This window comes from Temnothorax longispinosus, unplaced genomic scaffold, assembly GCF_030848805.1.
Source record: "Temnothorax longispinosus isolate EJ_2023e unplaced genomic scaffold, Tlon_JGU_v1 HiC_scaffold_25, whole genome shotgun sequence".
Taxonomy (NCBI): domain Eukaryota; kingdom Metazoa; phylum Arthropoda; class Insecta; order Hymenoptera; family Formicidae; genus Temnothorax; species Temnothorax longispinosus.
Window position 1 is genome coordinate 370232 of NW_027270069.1, and position 18598 is coordinate 388829.

The 18598-nt window shown below is 33.7% G+C and overlaps 1 protein-coding gene and 1 long non-coding RNA gene across 2 annotated transcripts in view; one reads left to right on the plus strand and one right to left on the minus strand.

Annotated features, from left to right (window-relative positions):
• Positions 1-8552, plus strand: part of LOC139824033 (juvenile hormone esterase-like) — a 33386-nt gene extending 24834 nt beyond the window's left edge. The window contains exons 10-11 of the transcript XR_011734975.1: positions 8174-8284; positions 8398-8552. The gene's annotated coding sequence lies outside the window, so the exon portion shown is untranslated. The remainder of the gene's footprint in view (positions 1-8173; positions 8285-8397) is intronic.
• An 8440-nt stretch (positions 8553-16992) lies between these two features.
• Positions 16993-18095, minus strand: LOC139824056 (uncharacterized). The gene is made up of 2 exons (XR_011734985.1): positions 18045-18095; positions 16993-17499 (listed from the first exon to the last, which is right to left on the minus strand). It is a non-coding gene; the product is annotated as an uncharacterized lncRNA (long non-coding RNA).
• Between the last annotated feature and the right edge of the window lie 503 nt (positions 18096-18598).

Sequence of the window (18598 nt, forward strand, 5' to 3'; positions counted from 1 at the left end):
ATTATTAGCAATTTTTCTATAAACTCATCGTAGCCATCCTAAAAAAATTAGAAAATTTTGAAACCGGTTTCCAAAAAATTGATTATGAAAAATTATACACATCTTCGCCATCCCCGAAAAATTAGAAAAATTTGGGCATTGTTTTTAAGAAAGTAACGAAAAATTATCTTTAAAAAAATTTAGCTAATATCTCAAAATTTGAGGAAATTAGAACAATCACGTACCTACATTTTTTTAAACAAAATCGAAAACCTTTTTAGAAAAATTGGAAAAACTTTGTAACCGGTTTCAAGAAAATCAATTCATTAATGAAAAATTATCCATTAATAAAAATAACTTATCCTCCAACAATTAAAAAAATTTTGACACGACTGCTATTTCATATATAATTCTTTAAGATTTGGTCAATTAATTCCCGAAAAATTTCAAAAAATTTGTAACCGGTTTCCAAAAAAATCGGTAACGAAAAATTATACATTTTATAGCAATCCCGGGAAAATTCTACCTTTATTTCATATGTAATTCTTTAAGATTCAATTATTTTCCGAGAAATTGGAAAAATTTTGTAACCGGTTTCCAAAAAGATCGGTAACAAAAAATAATACACTTTATATCACTCCCCAGAAAATTCTACCTCTATTTCATATACAATTGTTTGAGATTCGGTCAATTAATTTCCGAAAAATTGGAAAATTTTCTGATACCAATTTCCCTAAAAATCGGTAACGAAAAATTATACACTTTATGGCAATCCCCGGGAAATTCTACCCCTACTTCATACACAATTTTTTTAGATTCGGTCAATTATTTCCCCAAAAATTGAAATAATTTTGTAACCGGCTTTCAAAAAGATCGGTAACGAAAAATTATACACTTTATAGCACTCCCCGGAAAATTCTACCTCTGTTTCATATATAATTCTTTTAAATTCGGTCGATTATTTCCCGAAAAATTAGAAAAATTAGAAAAATCGGTTTCCAGAAAATCGGTAACGAAAAACTATACACTTTATGGCACTCCCCGGGAAATTCTACCCCTATTTCATGTACCCTTGATAAAAATTCGGTCCACTAACGAATGAGTAGTTCGCGGTCAGACAGACAGACAGACAGACGTCCGGTACTTATATATATATAGATACACATGCAGAGAACCAACGAATTAATATAACAAAGTATAAATGAGAGCTAAGTACTTCTTACTTATACTATAGATAGCAGTACTAAAAATTGTAATTTAGATTATAACATTGATACTATGGGTGCGTTCGGTTTGAACGCTCACGCGCTGTAAGCGGTTATGAGCGTTACTCACGTCGTTCGCTTTGGAGTTGTAAGCGCTTACGGATGGACTAAGTGTCGCTGAAGATGACACAAAAAAGTGTCGAAACGTCCGAATTTGTATTAACTAATATATATATTTTATTATTGACTTATTTTGATTGCGCATTAATTACCGCGCGTGGCTCTGATTGCCTCTTTTACTTCCCTTTATTTGATTTAAAAATTGAAACAACAATGTGTAATAATAATATTAATAACATACCGATGTGAATCTTGGGTGACCATTTTCCATATAGCGATAAATAATTGTTTTTCAAGTGATATTGTTTTACGTCCTGATTTTGATCTTAGTAATTTTAAATTTTAAAATTTGTAGAATAAAATTAAATGTTGCTCGCTTTATTCTAAAAAAAGGGTTTATTTTAAAAATTAAATATTCTTCCTCATCGAATAATAATTGTAATAACGTTATTATTTGCGCAAATATAACACACAATAACCTATCGTCTGCCATTTTGACGTGCTCATAATCGCTTACATTGCCAAAACGAACGACATTTTTTACTATTGTGTAATCGCTCAGATACCAAATCGAAATATTGAAAACAGCGCTTATAAGCGTGAGCGCTTACAGCACGTGAGCGTCCAAACCGAACGCACCCATTGTAGATTAACCTGTAGGAATTTGGAAAACATGTATTTAAACGACTGGTTTCAGAAATGGTGGTTACAAAATAATTCTAATTTATAAAAGAATACCGAATTCCTACATTATACATACGTTCCCATTTTAAATAAATTTAAATAAATTGTAATCTTGCTCTTTCTTGGTCTGATCAGACCAAGGAAGCGCAAGGTTACAAAATAATAGCCTTAATTTACATACCAAATCCCTACATCATGAATACGTTCCCATTTTAAATAAATTTAAATAAATTGTCATCTTGCGCTTCCTTGATCTGATTGACCATGCAAATAATTAATATTTATTTGAAAAACACAAAAGAAAAAACAGTTGCCATTGGCGTTCTTTTTGATGTATCGACTCAAACCTTGAACTGGAATTTAGTTTATAACTTCCTCTTTATAATCCAATAATTCTTTAAATTTTTTTATGTTAAAAAAACGCGAGAAAAAAATTTTTTTCGAGAAATTTGACTTTTCACAAAAATATTCATCAAAATTTTTTGAAATAGAGCAAAAAAACTTCCTGCGTTTTACTCTCAAAATAGTATACTTTTAAGAGAGAGAGAGGAGAAAAAAAAATATAATGGAAAAGAGAGGGTTATTACAACAACTATAAAAAATGGTGCAAATTAGGCACTTGGCTTCCTCATAGTGGAAGTGACGTCTTAAGATGCTAATACAGCCCTCTGATTGGCTGATGACGCCTTAAGACTATACTTAAGACGATCTTGAATATAAGACCCGACTATGAATACCGGCCTTAAAGAATTATATAAAATAGAAATAGAGAAGACTGAAGAATATAACAAAATTAAAAATAGACCGATATCTTAAAATTTACAGAAGTTAAAGCTATCACAGACATTTTTCTAAAAATTAGGGACCTTTGATCGCGTATAAAGCTGAGTCTAATCAACCAAATCTTAAAGAATTATATATGAAATAGGGGTAGAAAAGACTGAAAAATATAATAAAATTAAAATAGATCGATATCTCTAAATTTGCGGAAATTAAAGCATAAACAAACATTTCTGAAAAAATTCAAAATTTTTTAAAAAAGAACCTTTTGATTATTAGAAATTTTTATTAATTCTATTATATTCTTCAGTTTTTTCTACCTTTATTTCATATATAATTTGTTACGATTTGGTTAATTAGTTCTGGACTTATAGAAATTTCGGTAAATTTGGCACACACACACACACACACACACACACACACACACACACACACACACACACACACACACACACAGATATTTTTTAAAATTACAATTTTTTGACGTTTTAGAACATTCTGAACACATTCAGAAAAACAAAAAAAAATTTTTTTTTAACAAAAACAAAGCTTCCTCTATGAGGAACAAAAATTAAATATAATGCCATAAAAAAGAAGTAAAATAATAGTATTATTTTAAGTATATGGCAAGATTTCGATAACTCTGGCGCCTTAATTTGACGATGGTTTCTGGTAGTACTTTTAATGCTGAACAAAAAATTATATACGAAATTTTCTAAATTTATATAAAAACTCTTAAATTTATAAAAAAAAGTATTTAATGCATTATTTACTTTTACTGCATTTATTAACTTTTTGTGATAAATTAAATTTATCAGTATTTATTGTTTGTCACTATTTACTCAATTTCTTAATTTACGAAGCCCTCGGGGCACGCGCTCCGCCTAACCGAGTAAGTAAGGAAACGATGAAAGATTTTCTGGTTTGGTTACGTAATTTAATTACCGCACGTCCACAGTGTAGATTCTGAATTATAGTGTGAGGAGGAAGGGTTGAAACTTCGGTTGAAACGCAATTTACTTAGGTAATAATTAAAAGACATATGTGTAACGAAAAAAATAAATATTTTATTCAAACAGAATAAAATTAGGTAACGTTTTTTGTAATTACTAAAATACACATTTAATAACATTTAATAATTTTTAATAAAATGTATACTTGAATAAAATAGCAATTTAAATATAAACTTTATTGCATATATGTTTTGTTTTTTTCTCGACTTTTTTAACAGTAGTATTTTTTCTTAATTAAGGTGCCTTAATCGAATGTGTTGTTACGTCCGGCGAGGAGCGCATTTATATAAAACATGAATAAGACGATATAGCTCCCAGGATACACAATCGGATACACAATAAGGCAATTGAGGGCGAAAACCGGCGGTTTAGTGGTACCAAATTATATATTTAACACAAATTCAAAATTTCATGCAACGCTTCCTTAGCGTCGAAATTATTAACGCAATAGATAAACGGTAAAGAAATTAAAACATAATCGTTCACTAAGCAAGAGTCACCTTCCGTTGTTACGTAATAAAATCGCGAGAAACGAACGGTGAAGAATTAAGACGGTTGTTACGTTCGTGGCGGGACGCGATAACGGTGATAAAGCGCTGCCCGGGCCGAGCGGAAGACCAGGCAGGCGCTTTTGCGACGGTATAATGGAGAGTGGCGCGAGGTCGCGACTTACAAGGTTTCGTTTACTTGAAGGTCTGATCGAAGGTCGTTGTCGTTGTCGTTGTCGAATGGAACTGCTGCCTTGCGAATAGCCCGTGGTACGCACCTTCAGGCTGGTTACCTGAGAATCTCGAGGGGCGCTTACACTGACTCTATTCGACGGAGTCCTCACTAACTCTAATTTGAAATATACTCTTAACTCCGTGAGATTGAAATAAAATAGCATGAAGTTAACTGTTAAAATTCGCGGCACAAGAAGCGCCCGCGTCTCGAGGCAGGGCCTTAGAGTGCATCCCCATGGAAAAAGAAATAGCGGAACGGGATAAAAACGGGATAATTTCCTTTGATTGGCTAATATCCCATTTTGAGAGCCCCCACCTGGAGATTAGCCAATCAGAGCAATTCCGTTTTGGTTCCGTTGCGCTATTTCTCTCTCTATGGGGATGCAGTCTTATATTGTTGAGCGCGGTGTGATACGCGGGTAGGGGGCTAGGGGGAGGTGCGTATCAAGTGCAAGCGTCGCTCGGTGCGGAAGTCTTCCCTTGCTTCCTATCGTTAGTAACTACGGATAAATTTGAACAGGCAACTTAATTACTACGCAGGGTTGCTTCTACTTCAATCTAGCCTATGATCCTAGGATTCTAGGTAGTCTCTAGCGCGGGAGAAGGCGAGCGGTTAGCGTCGGCGCTGTCGCTGTTGTTGCTGATGCACATCTGTTATCATTTTGTGATAATAATTCGTGATTGACTCCAAATTTCTTTACTGTAATTCGAAAAGAGTTTGTAATTAATTTCTAGCGGTTAGAAGCGAGGCGTATTCGCTGTGGGAAGGATTGGCCGTATTGCTCTCTGACAAGAGGCACGAGCCAATAAAAATTTAAGAAGAAGAAGAAGCTGTGGGAAGGTGCTGATGACAGCATCCTTATCAAGGTAACCGGCTCGGGTGAGCGTGAGAGCGTCTGGCTCTCCGCGCGCCTAGCGCCTTCTCGAAACTGCTGACAGTATATATGCGTTCCTTAATATTATTATTAATCTATCGCCAAGCCGTTACAAAAAGTTATTAGCTGTTGTCTTTTTAAGTTGTATCTACGCGGATCGCGGGCTGCATCCAGCTCACATAATCGGTCAGTGTAATATTGTTTATTACAACTAACCCTGAGACGGTGTGATAATCGTGTGTGTGTGTTGTCGGGTGTGTGCGGAGTGATCTATTATGCTGTTATATGTATAAGAGGCCATCGTTAACGTTACACCGGTTATAAATAAAAATAATGAGAAGTTAACGGAATTTATTCGAAGGGTACATGCGATGCGCGTGCCGAAACTTAAACTGCGATAGCGTCATATACGTGTGGTAGCTCCTTTACTTCATGGCCATATTGTCGTGAGGCGGCTGGCTTTGAGTTACGCCCGTTAATCTACGCTAATAAGGATTAATCAATCTACAGCTACGTAGCGAAGGTAGAACATAAAATAGCGAACTGCGAGAGCGTGCGCGCGCGTGGGCAATAATAAGCAACAATACTAGTAAACGAACGCGTTCGGTGGGCTCGAATAGTTTGTTGTTAACGATATTTAAATGCGTCGTTACTCCTTGCGGTCTGACTGGGTTAATTCGTTTTTGCGTTATGTACGACGTAAAATACAAGGAATGGAGATGCAATGTACGCGTTGAGAGGATGGTGCTGAATAGGCAAGATAGCAGGCAGTCAGATAACGCTCGCCGCGCGGTAGGACTGGCGAACGCTACAGGAGTTATATCAGTTATTATTTCGTTCTAATGAATTAAAATATTGCCGACCGAAGTCACGTTCTCCCTATTACTGGTTTAATATCCCCGCGAAATAGGACAAGCAATTATTAATAATACTCTTAATAACTAAGACGTATGATGAAGCAACTAACAATAAGACGCACGCTACGAAAGAGAATTAACGCATGGGCGCTAAAAAAAAGGGGAGGAAAAAAGATGTATCGGCGGACGTCACAGTATGTTCTTGTTCGAACCAAGCATGCTAATACATTCCTTGGCGCAGAATTATTTATTTTTTTCGACACAAGATCCGTCACTCTGTCGAAAATGAAAGGTTTCCTCGAGAGTCCATTACCATGGAATGCTAAGAATTCAGCATTTATAATTCTTCCTACATTTTCAAAATCTTTTGAAGGTTGAATACAATTTCCTCTTGAAATGCAGGACAGCCAGTCACCCGACGGAATTAACGTATATGTGTTAAACGTCGATCTCAGTCGATCCCAAGAATTCTTTCGCACCGCCATATTTACCTTGTAATTCTCAACAAGAGAAATATTTCGGTAAAAATCTCGCGAATGTGTGCTACGTTTATTTAAATAATTATATACTGTTCAGATTGTCTTGCTCATTATAGCGCGTCTTATTTTACGACTCTGCTCGATCACAGTTTTTCGTCCATTCGAACCTTGAGTTTGACCGAATGTCCACCGAAACAATTAATACGGACACGTCTCGAAAGTATAATAACGGTTAAAGAAACACGTGTTCCTGCAATAATCACACGTTTTATTTTAATTTTCCGTGGCGAATAAAATTTATATCATTTTCGACCCTTTGTGGCGCAATTCGATATCGAGGTAGATTCCATATAGTGCATAGTGCTTTGCGACGTACTTTTTCACAGAATCCCAAAGATTTGTGATAATGCGAGTTACAATTAGCAAATTTAGCATATCTGATGTATATTTTTTATAAAATGCTTCGAACAATAGAAATCGATCGTTATCGTTAATATATTCTCGTAATTTGAAACAAGGAAAACTAAGACATTAATTTGGCCCGAAAAGGATAAAGGACTGAATACAAGGTGGTGCGACATTTTACCTCTGTTTGTCGGTGAACCCCCTCCCCAGGAGTCTTCCTTTTCCTTTCTTATGGACACTTGTTCTTTCCGCGATGCGGAAGACCTTTTGTCGGCGCTAAGAAAACCCGAGGATAGTAACAGTATGCAGAAAATCGCAAGCACCGTACCGATGAACAAGACAAACGCGAGCCGCCGTTCGTTCTATCTTACACTGAGAAAAAAGTTTATTAATACCAAACGATCAGCACCGTCCACAACTGTACTGACTTGCACGACTGCACGTATTAGACAATTGACAAGCGCGCCGGCGATCTGTTAGAACGCGAATTAACTAAGAGCAATCAGTCAATTCTAGTTTTAACTAAATTATTTTAGTTAAAACGCGAATTTACTAAAGCGGTCAGTTAATTCTAGTTTTAACTGAATTATTTCAGTTAAAACGCGAATGTACTAAAGCATTCGGTCAATTCTAGTTTTAACTAAATTCTTTCAGTTAGAACGCGAATTACCGAAATAAGGGCTTAGTTAAAACTAGAATTTACCAGTAAATTCGGGTTTTGACGGATTTCGGGTTTTAACTGTAACATATATATTACTTGCAGTATTAAATGCTATGTTTTATGTCTCAGAATTTATTAAAATTGTCTCCTATTTTTTGTGGCAATCATCGTTAAAAAGCAGGACACACATACAGGTTAAAAATTCTTACGAAATAAAAGAAAAATATATATCCATAAACTAATACTTTTGATCAATTTAGTATAGTATATGTAAACTATTCCGGAAACTTTTGTATTATTTCAATAATTATCATAAGTTTTAATTGCTGTTAAATTAACATTATTTATTTCTTTCATCTAACAATAAACTGTATTGAATTTTTCTTATTCCAGAAGCTTTTAGAGCAATATTCCCTCGGAATACAGAAAAAGATTTTGATCACTTTGTAATGGAGTGGTTCAGATTCGCAAACGTCCGTAAAGAAAGAAAAAAACATTAAAAAGGTAATGTAATATATTGCGGTATATACTCTCCATAAAATCAAATCATTATAGTTTGCCGCGTTATAATTTATAAGTAACTTTTTCACTAATTTAATTCTACTTTTATTTTTCAGGAAGTGATAAATATATTATCTTACTTGCGTGGCTCCGCGCGAGTGATTATTATAGTAACAAATTTTTTTATTTGAAAGATGAGTTTTATCTCAAAACCTTCCGCTAGGATCAGTGATCTTCACCAAAGACATTATTGTGATAAACTGAAAACTGTAATATATATAATATATATTATTTTTATATAAATAAAACTTTTTTATGATAATTAGTGAATTATTCCCAAATGCAGATTAGTATATAACAGGCCTGGGCAACTTCGAGCTCCGGAGCCACGACACTCCCCTACTTTCCGTGGATAGAAAAGAAGTGTCGTGGTTCTGGAGCTCAAAGTTGTCCAAGCCTGGTCTATAAAAGCAATCTAAATATTAATTAGACAATAAATATTGAGATATTTTATTACTATTGCATATTTATTGAAAACATGTTGCCTGTAATAGAAATAAAACATCAATAAGAATTTTAAATAAATGTTAGAATTAATATTACGGTAATCTTAATATAATATTGTAATAAAGTTGATAGTACGTTTAAATTTTTATCTCAAAAACATTACAGGAATGATAGAAAAACCTTAGCGCAATGTTATTTGCAACGTTATGGCACTCCCATTTCAACTTTACTGAAACTTCGGAATCGTGGTCAAAGTATGTTCATAATGATATTCTATACAACATTAAGAACTACATATTTAACAACATTACAAGTTCTAGAATATCGTTGCAATAACATTGTAATAATGATTTTTTGCTTACTGGGCGTATACCAATTCATGCGGATTTTTTAATAGTTTTTGCAAGCGCTCCAGGTATTGTCATTTACACTATAAATATATATCTAGCTTCTATCAGCATTGTAGGTAGCAAATCACACACTCACACAGTCTCACGCGCGCGGCAACAACGAGTCAAGCTAAGCGTGCCAATTGATATGAGCCAACATACCCCATCCCTATATACGTTTGATTTTAGTCATTTTATTATGTTATGTGGAGTAGAGTTTAGTTTCGCGCGCGATCAACAGTGAGAAGCAATGCGTGCGAATATCGATAAATCGAGACATCGATACGATGGCATCCAGGACTACCGGCCGAGAGCGGGAACGATCGTCTCTTCAGAACCACGAGACACACGAAGCAAGTCGGAACCATTCTCGATCGTTAAGATTACATATTATACTATTAGTGAATAAAGGCATAATACTATTTAATCAAGAGCTTTTATTACTTTGTTGTGCCTACGTACAATCACAACATATTACAATAAATTACTGTTGTTCCTCAAAATAACATGTCGTATAGTAATAGAAACGTTTCTTTTAACTAATGATACGTCACTTTGATTTACTTCTCAAGCCGAAGAACATTAATACGATATTTTGAAACGCTCGAAAATTTACTTGCCACCTCTTGAATTAAAGTTTTCTCCTTTTCTATTGTAATACTTGTTTGATTAAAATAAAACTTTGGGAAAAGTACCTATGTTATATAAGAGATATTTTGTGATAACTTTTCCATTGTTTTTTTCGCTATAAATACATAAATGGAACCCATTGCCAACTTGCCTCTTGTGCCAACAAGTCCCGGTTTCTCCCCTACTTTATTAAATTTCTAAGTCTAGCAGCGCCTCTTTTTAATATTATAACATAAATTGGCCTCTCTGTATCTCGAAAATTTCGATCAGTAAAACCTCTATAACTTAAAGTAAAAAAATTTTGCATCAGCTTCTTCTTCTTCTTTCTTTCTTCTTTCTCTGTCCGTTCGCTAAAACAACTGATAAAATTTTAAATGCGATATCTGACAAAATAATAAGGAATGCATAGTTCTTGATTAGTTTGTTTGTTTTTACATTATATTGTTTATCTAGTATGACTCTCTAACGACTTATATAGTATATTTCTAACGACTCTTCACTGTTTCTGACTTTACAGGTTTCATTTCCTACAGAAGTAAAACGAAAGGAACATGGTTTGTTCAATCCATATGCAAGGAATTTAATGAAAACGGCACTAAACATGACTTGAAGACTTTAATAACAATGGTATGCCAGCGCGTGGCAATAGGCTATGAGACAAACATAGCTTCTAAAAACAGACGTCGGCATAAACAAATTTCGTACTATATATCTACGCTCACGCGATGCATAAAATTTACACAAAATGCTGGAGAGAACTTGTACGATTTTTAAACGATCATATAAGTGCAAAGCAAGAATAATTTATTGCGTATAATTTGTGAAGAATGGAATAACTGCGCTCCTTCGAAATCGTATATAACTTAGTACACATTATATCTTGAATATCGTATATCTTGAAACCGCAATTTACTTTGTTGATACTGATTATTTCGAGTATATATATATATATATATATATATATATATCTTTATGGTTCGGCATATGTTTAAGCGATGTATACAATGATTATTCCGGAAGTATTTTCCATATTTAAAAATACAAAGATATATCAAAATTAAGCTTCCTTATATGTTTTGTTATTGTCGGTACCACTAAAAAATACATAAATATCTGATTATAAGCAATATACATAACGTGAAATGCAGTATACATGTTCTTGCAATAGCCATTTACATCGTATTTCGTAGTTAGTCATCGTTTGTACACATTATATAAACTATTATATAAAAAAAAGGATGCTTTTTATGCTTAGTAATTTAATAGGACCGCGAGAATTTTAACTATAAGCTATCGATATATATGTATTATTGCGAGTTCAGAAAACTCAAAAGTTTCCGTGTGTCACCAATCTTCATCGTAAAGTTCTACAATTTCTGCAAAATGATATAAGAAAAAAATCGTGAATTCTACAATAACTTTTACTTTTAATAAAAATACGTCTTACATTTCTATTCCGATTACACAATATTTTTTTACCTTTAAAAATAGTGTACACTAACTACAGAAATTATACGCAGAATTACTATTAATACTATTGTTTCAAAAATTTTTGCCAGCGGCGTATTACACTGTACAAAAAAAGCACAAGAACGAATCTTGCAGCATTTGATAATTTTTTGGACGCAGAAAACGATTCCGTTTGCCAAATTGCTGTGTCACAATTTTGAGATATTTGCCATTAAAGTTGCAAAAATGAGCTATTTTAGTGTATTTTAGCATATTATAACTGCGATATGTGACGTATCGGAGAATTTTAAGCAATCAAAATTAAGTATGATTCGTCATTATTGTAGTTGTAATATGTCAAAATACACTAAAATAGCCCATTTTTGCTAACTGCAAATATGTCAAAATTGTGACGTGATAGAGCAATTTGGCAAATGGGATCGTTTTTCTGCGGCCAAAAAAAACTATCGAATGCCGCAAGGTTCGTTCTTGTGCTTTTTCTTGCTGTACAGTGTAATGCATCGAGTAAAATATTGCAAGTTCTCAAGTAACCAAACGTATAGATGAAATTAATTAAGAAATATTTAAACTGAGCGGTCATGCTATTTACCATTGTACCGAGGAAATCCGCTCTCGTATGTAACGATACGTCGTAGAGTATAATTTTGATTTGGCTGTAAGTTTTTGGTATTTCGCGGTGCATCGCGAAATATCAAAAAACTCACAGAGCCAAATCAAAATTTATACTCTACGACGTATCGTTACATACGAGGACCATTTCCTCGGTGCAATTGTAAATAGCAGGACCGCCCAGTTTAAATATTTTCTAATTAATTTCATCTGTACGTACGATTACTTGCAATATTTTATTCTGTGCATTATTTAAGGATTAACTCGCGAAAATGTTGCACTGCGAAATACGAAAAACTTACAGCCAAATCAAAATGTATACTCTACGACGTATCGTTACATGCGAGGACCGATTTCCTCGGTGCAATGGTAAATAGCAGGACAGCCCAGTTTAAATATTTTCTAATTAATTTCATCTGTACGTACGATTACTTGCAATATTTATTCTGTGCATTATTTAAGGATTAACTCGCGAAAATGTTGCACTGCGAAAATACGAAAAACTTACAGCCAAATCAAAATGTATACTCTACGACGTATCGTTACATGCGAGGACCGATTTCCTCGGTGCAATGGTAAATAGCAGGACCGCACAGTTTAAATATTTTCTAATTAATTTCATCTGTACGTACGGTTACTTGCAATATTCTACTCGGTGCATTATTTAAGGATTAACTCGCGAAAATGTTGCACTGCAAAATACCAAAAACTTATAGCCAAATCAAAATGTATACTCTACGACGTATGTAACGATACGTCCTAGAGTAAAAGATTTGATTTGACTGTAATCTGTCGGTATTTCGTAGGCCAACATTTTCGTGTGTTAATCCTTAAATAATGCACCGAGTAGAATATTGCAACTTCTCAAGTAATAACTGAACGTATAGATGAAATTAATTAAAAAATAGTTAAACTGGGCGGTCCTGCTATTTGCCATTGCACCGAGGAAATCGGTCCTCGCATGTAACAATACGTCCTAGAGTAAAAGTTTTGATTTGGCTGTAATCTGTCGGTATTTCGTGGGCCAACATTTTCGTGTGTTAATCCTTAAATAATGCACCGTGTAGAATATTGCAAGTTCTCAAATAGTAACCGAACGTATAGATGAAATTAATTAAGAAATAGTTCAACTGGGCTGTCCTGCTATTTATCATTGCACCGAGGAAATCGGTCCTGGCATGTAACAATACGTCCTAGAGTAAAAGTTTTGATTTGGCTGTAATCTGTCGGTATTTCGTGGGCCAACATTTTCGTGTGTTAATCCTTAAATAATGCACCGTGTAGAATATTGCAAGTTCTCAAATAGTAACCGCACGTATAGATGAAATTAATTAAGAAATAGTTCAACTGGGCTGTCCTGCTATTTATCATTGCACCGAGGAAATCGGTCCTGGCATGTAACAATACGTCCTAGAGTAAAAGTTTTGATTTAGCTGTAATCTGTCGGTATTTCGTGGGCCAACATTTTCGTGTGTTAATCCTTAAATAATGCACCGAGTAGAATATTGCAACTTCTCAAGTAATAACTGAACGTATAGATGAAATTAATTAAAAAATAGTTAAACTGGGCGGTCCTGCTATTTGCCATTGCACCGAGGAAGTCGGTCCTCGCATGTAACAATACGTCCTAGAGTAAAAGTTTTGATTTGGCTGTAATCTGTCGGTATTTCGTGGGCCAACATTTTCGTGTGTTAATCCTTAAATAATGCACCGTGTAGAATATTGCAAGTTCTCAAATAGTAACCGAACGTATAGATGAAATTAATTAAGAAATAGTTCAACTGGGCTGTCCTGCTATTTATCATTGCACCGAGGAAATCGGTCCTGGCATGTAACAATACGTCCTAGAGTAAAAGTTTTGATTTGGCTGTAATCTGTCGGTATTTCGTGGGCCAACATTTTCGTGTGTTAATCCTTAAATAATGCACCGAGTAGAATATTGCAACTTCTCAAGTAATAACTGAACGTATAGATGAAATTAATTAAAAAATAGTTAAACTGGGCGGTCCTGCTATTTGCCATTGCACCGAGGAAGTCGGTCCTCGCATGTAACAATACGTCCTAGAGTAAAAGTTTTGATTTGGCTGTAATCTGTCGGTATTTCGTGGGCCAACATTTTCGTGTGTTAATCCTTAAATAATGCACCGTGTAGAATATTGCAAGTTCTCAAATAGTAACCGCACGTATAGATGAAATTAATTAAGAAATAGTTCAACTGGGCGGTCCTGCTATTTATCATTGCACCGAGGAAATCAGTCCTCGCATATATAAACGATACGTCGTAGAGTACAATTTTTATTTGGCTGTAAGTTTTTGGTATTTTGCGGTGCATCGCGAAATATCAAAAAACTCACAGAGCCAAATCAAAATTTATGCTCTACGACGTATCGTTACATACGAGGACCATTTCTTCGGTGCAATGGTAAATAGCAGGACCGCCCAGTTTAAATATTTTCTAATTAATTTCATCTGTACGTACGATTACTTGCAATATTTTATTCTGTGCATTATTTAAGAATTAACTCGCGAAAATGTTGCACTGCGAAATACGAAAAACTTACAGCCAAATCAAAATGTATACTCTACGACGTATCGTTACATGCGAGGACCGAATTCCTCGGTGCAATGGTAAATAGCAGGACCGCACAGTTTAAATATTTTCTAATTAATTTCATCTGTACGTACGGTTACTTGCAATATTCTACTCGGTGCATTATTTAAGGATTAACTCGCGAAAATCTTGCACTGCAAAATACCAAAAACTTATAGCCAAATCAAAATGTATACTCTACGACGTATGTAACGATACGTCCTAGAGTAAAAGATTTGATTTGACTGTAATCTGTCGGTATTTCGTAGGCCAACATTTTCGTGTGTTAATCCTTAAATAATGCACCGAGTAGAATATTGCAACTTCTCAAGTAATAATAGATAAAATTAATTAAAAAATAGTTAAACTGGGCGGTCCTGCTATTTGCCATTGCACCGAGGAAATCGGTCCTCGCATGTAACAATACGTCCTAGAGTAAAAGTTTTGATTTATCTGTAGTCTTTCGATATTTCGCGGACAAACATTTTTACGTGTTAATTTCTAAATTATACACCAAATAAAATATTGCCAGTAATTGACAATACGGATGAAATTAATCGACAAATAGTTTAATTGAGCGGTCCTACTATTTACATATTGCAATGAGGAAATCAGTTCTCAAATGTAATGATGACACTAAGAAAAAATTTTTTTGCACTTTAGTAAACATTAGTTTGCATACAACTGTTACTCTATTTATTAAAATAAAGAAAATTTTTCTTTTTATTTTAGTATACCTACTTTTTTCTCAGTACATACACGTGTAATAATGTAAAAAAGGAAAATTTTCTTTATTTTAGTAAATGGGAGTCACAATTGTATGCAAACCAATATTTACTAAAATGCAGAACATTTCTTTTTTTACAATCAGTGTATGTCCTACAGTAAAGTTTGATTTGGCTGTAATCTGTCAATATTTCGTGGGCTAACATTTTCGTGTGTTAATCCTTAAATAATGCACCAAGTAAAATATCGCAAGTTCTCAAGCAATTGAACGTACAGATGAAATCAATTGAGAAATAGTTAAACTGAGCGGTCCTGCTATTTACCATTGCACCGAGGAAATCGGTCCTCGCAATCGGTCCTGTAACAATACGTCCTAGAGTAAAAATTTTGATTTGGCTGTAGTTTGCCCGTATTTCGTGGGCCAACATTTTCGTGTGTTAATCTTTAAATAATGCACCAAGTAGAATATTGCAAGTTCTCAAATAATAACCGAACGTATAGATGAAATTAATTAAGAAATAGTTAAACTGGGCGGTCCTGCTATTCACCATTGCACCGAAGAAATCAGTTCTCGCATGTAACAATACGTCCTAGAGTAAAAGTTTTGATTTGGCTGTAGTCTGTCCGTATTTCGTGGGCCAACATTTTCGTGTGTTAATCCTTGAATAATGCATCAAGTAAAATATTGTAAGTTCTCAAGCAACTGGAACGTACAGATGAAATTAATTGAGAAATATTTAAACTGAGCGGTCCTGCTATTTACCATTGCACCGAGGAAGTCAGTCCTCGCATGTAACAATACGTCCTAAAGTAAAAATTTTGATTTGGCTATAGTTTGCCGTATTTCGTGGGCCAATATTTTCGTGTGTTATTCCTTAAATAATGCACCAAGTAAAATATCGCAAGTTCTCAAGCAACTGAACGTACAGATGAAATTAATTGAGAAATATAGTTAAACTGAGCGGTCCTGCTATTTATCATTGCACCGAGGAAATCGGTCCTCGCATGTAACAATACGTCCTAGAGTAAAAATTTTGATTTGGCTGTAGTTTGCCCGTATTTCGTGGGTTAACATTTTCGTGTGTTAATTCTTAAATAGTGCACCGTGTAGAATATTGCAAATTCTTAAGTAATAACCAAACGTATAGATGACAATAATTGAGAAATAGTTAAACTGGACGGTCCTGCTATTGACCATTGCACTGAAGAAATCGGTCCTCGCATGTAACAATATACATCCTGCAGTAAAAGTTTTGATTTGGCTGTAATCTGTCGAAATTTCATGGGCCAACATTTTCGTGTGTTAGTCCTTTAATAAAGCACTGAGTAAAATATTTCAAATAATCGAAAGTACAGGTGAAATCAATCGATAAATTGTTTAACTAAGCGGTCCTATTATTTACACATTGCAATGAGGAAATCAGTTCTCAAATGATACACTGAGAAAAAATTGTTCTGCATTTTAGTAAATATTTAGTTTGCATACAACTGTTACTCTATTTATTAAAAAGAAGAAAGTTTTTCTTTTTTTATTTTAGAATACTTTTTTCTCAGTAAATGGGGTCACAGTTGCATGCAAACCAATATTTACTAAAATGCAGAACATTTCTTTTCTCATAATCAGTGTATATCGTATACAATAAAGGTTTAATTTAGCTGTAAAATCTGTCGGCATTTCGTGGGCCAACATTTTCGTGTGTTAATCCTTAAATAATGCACCGAGTAGAATATTGCAAGTTCTCAAGTAATAACCAAACGTATAGATGAAAATAATTGAGAAATGGTTAAACTGGGCGGTCCTGTTATTTATCATTGCACCGAAGAAATCGGTCCTCACATGTAACGATACGTCGTAGAGTATAACCTTTGATTTGGCTGTAATCCCTCGGTATTTCGCAGTCCATCATTTTCGCTTTTAAATCTTTAAATTATGCGTTGTGTAAAATATAGCTTATGCGAAGTATACGTAAAATTTGTCGAAGAATAATTTATTTGATCGGTTCTGCTATATTATCCATTATATATCATGGAAATCGGTCCTCGCATGTGACGATACGTCTAGTAAAAGTTTTGTTTCAGCTATAATTTTTACTTATGTTTTTATTATTTTCGTGCGTTTTTTCTTAAATAATGCACTGAATATAATATTTGAAAATTTGAACATGAAATTCTTTGAAAAGTATAACTGGTCAGAGTCCTGCTGTTTGCTATTACATCGATGAAATCAGCGAAGGAGTCAAAAAACTTTTTTCTACAGTGTATCGTCGTAGAAGTTTGTATGAAAATCGATTTCTTTACTGTAACAACAAAAATTAGAACCTCGTAACATTTTAATTGATTAGTTTATTTATTGATGTTAATTATTTTAATTCTAATTTTAATTAAATTGACTAATTTAAATTTATAATTACAACTTTATCAAGCACAACGCAGTAACAATGATTTAATATAACTTCTTTTTAACATAACTTTTAGTAAAAGATAGCATTTTATTAAGCACATTTAGTAGCTTGATGCATACTCCTTTTTAAATAGTAAAATATTGATAGATGTCCTTTATTATGAATAAATAATCATTATGTGCTAAATATATATAAGTATATAAACAGCTTGATTGGACTCTCTAAATATTTTGAATTTTATATTTAAGAAATAATACGCTCAAAGAATGATGATACAACTTAATTCAGTAAAATTGTTCAGATAAGGAGGTCCCGGTTTTTTACATTGCATAATTACCGGTACCAGTCCTTATAATTCACAATGCCTAGGAAGGAAACACGGTCCTACTTTGTTACGTTACACATCTTTGTATAAATTAGTACCGGGCCTGATAAGTTACCTTTCATACAGAAAATTTCTGGGTTGGACCCAGCATGTGCCAAAAGTCCTGGTATGTGTTATTGCATCTCCGAAATGGTCCCGACATTATACAAACCATAAAGATATATATAAAGATATTATATATGACTAAAACAATTTTTATAAAACATTGCATCAATTTATACATAATGTTTTATAGCTTATCCATCAAATAATTAAAATCTGGTTTTACAACAAATAAAACAAAATAATGTGAGATTCTTTGTCGTGGAATGTGAAATTATTTGTCATAAAACGAAAAAAAATTTTAAATATAATTATCAGTGTTTATATAAAAATTTCCCTGTTAATAAAGATATTTAATTACAAATTTATACATATATATATATTTTTTTTAAATAAATATATTGTTGCAAATAACTTCTATAATACTATGAAAAACACAATAAGAAAATATATACCTCGGCATGCAAAATCGTAAAAATACAGATATATTGTGCGATAAAAATGTCATCACGATATTTAATAGCTATATTGGTTCAATTGGCTGTCATCAAAATTTAAAACAAAACA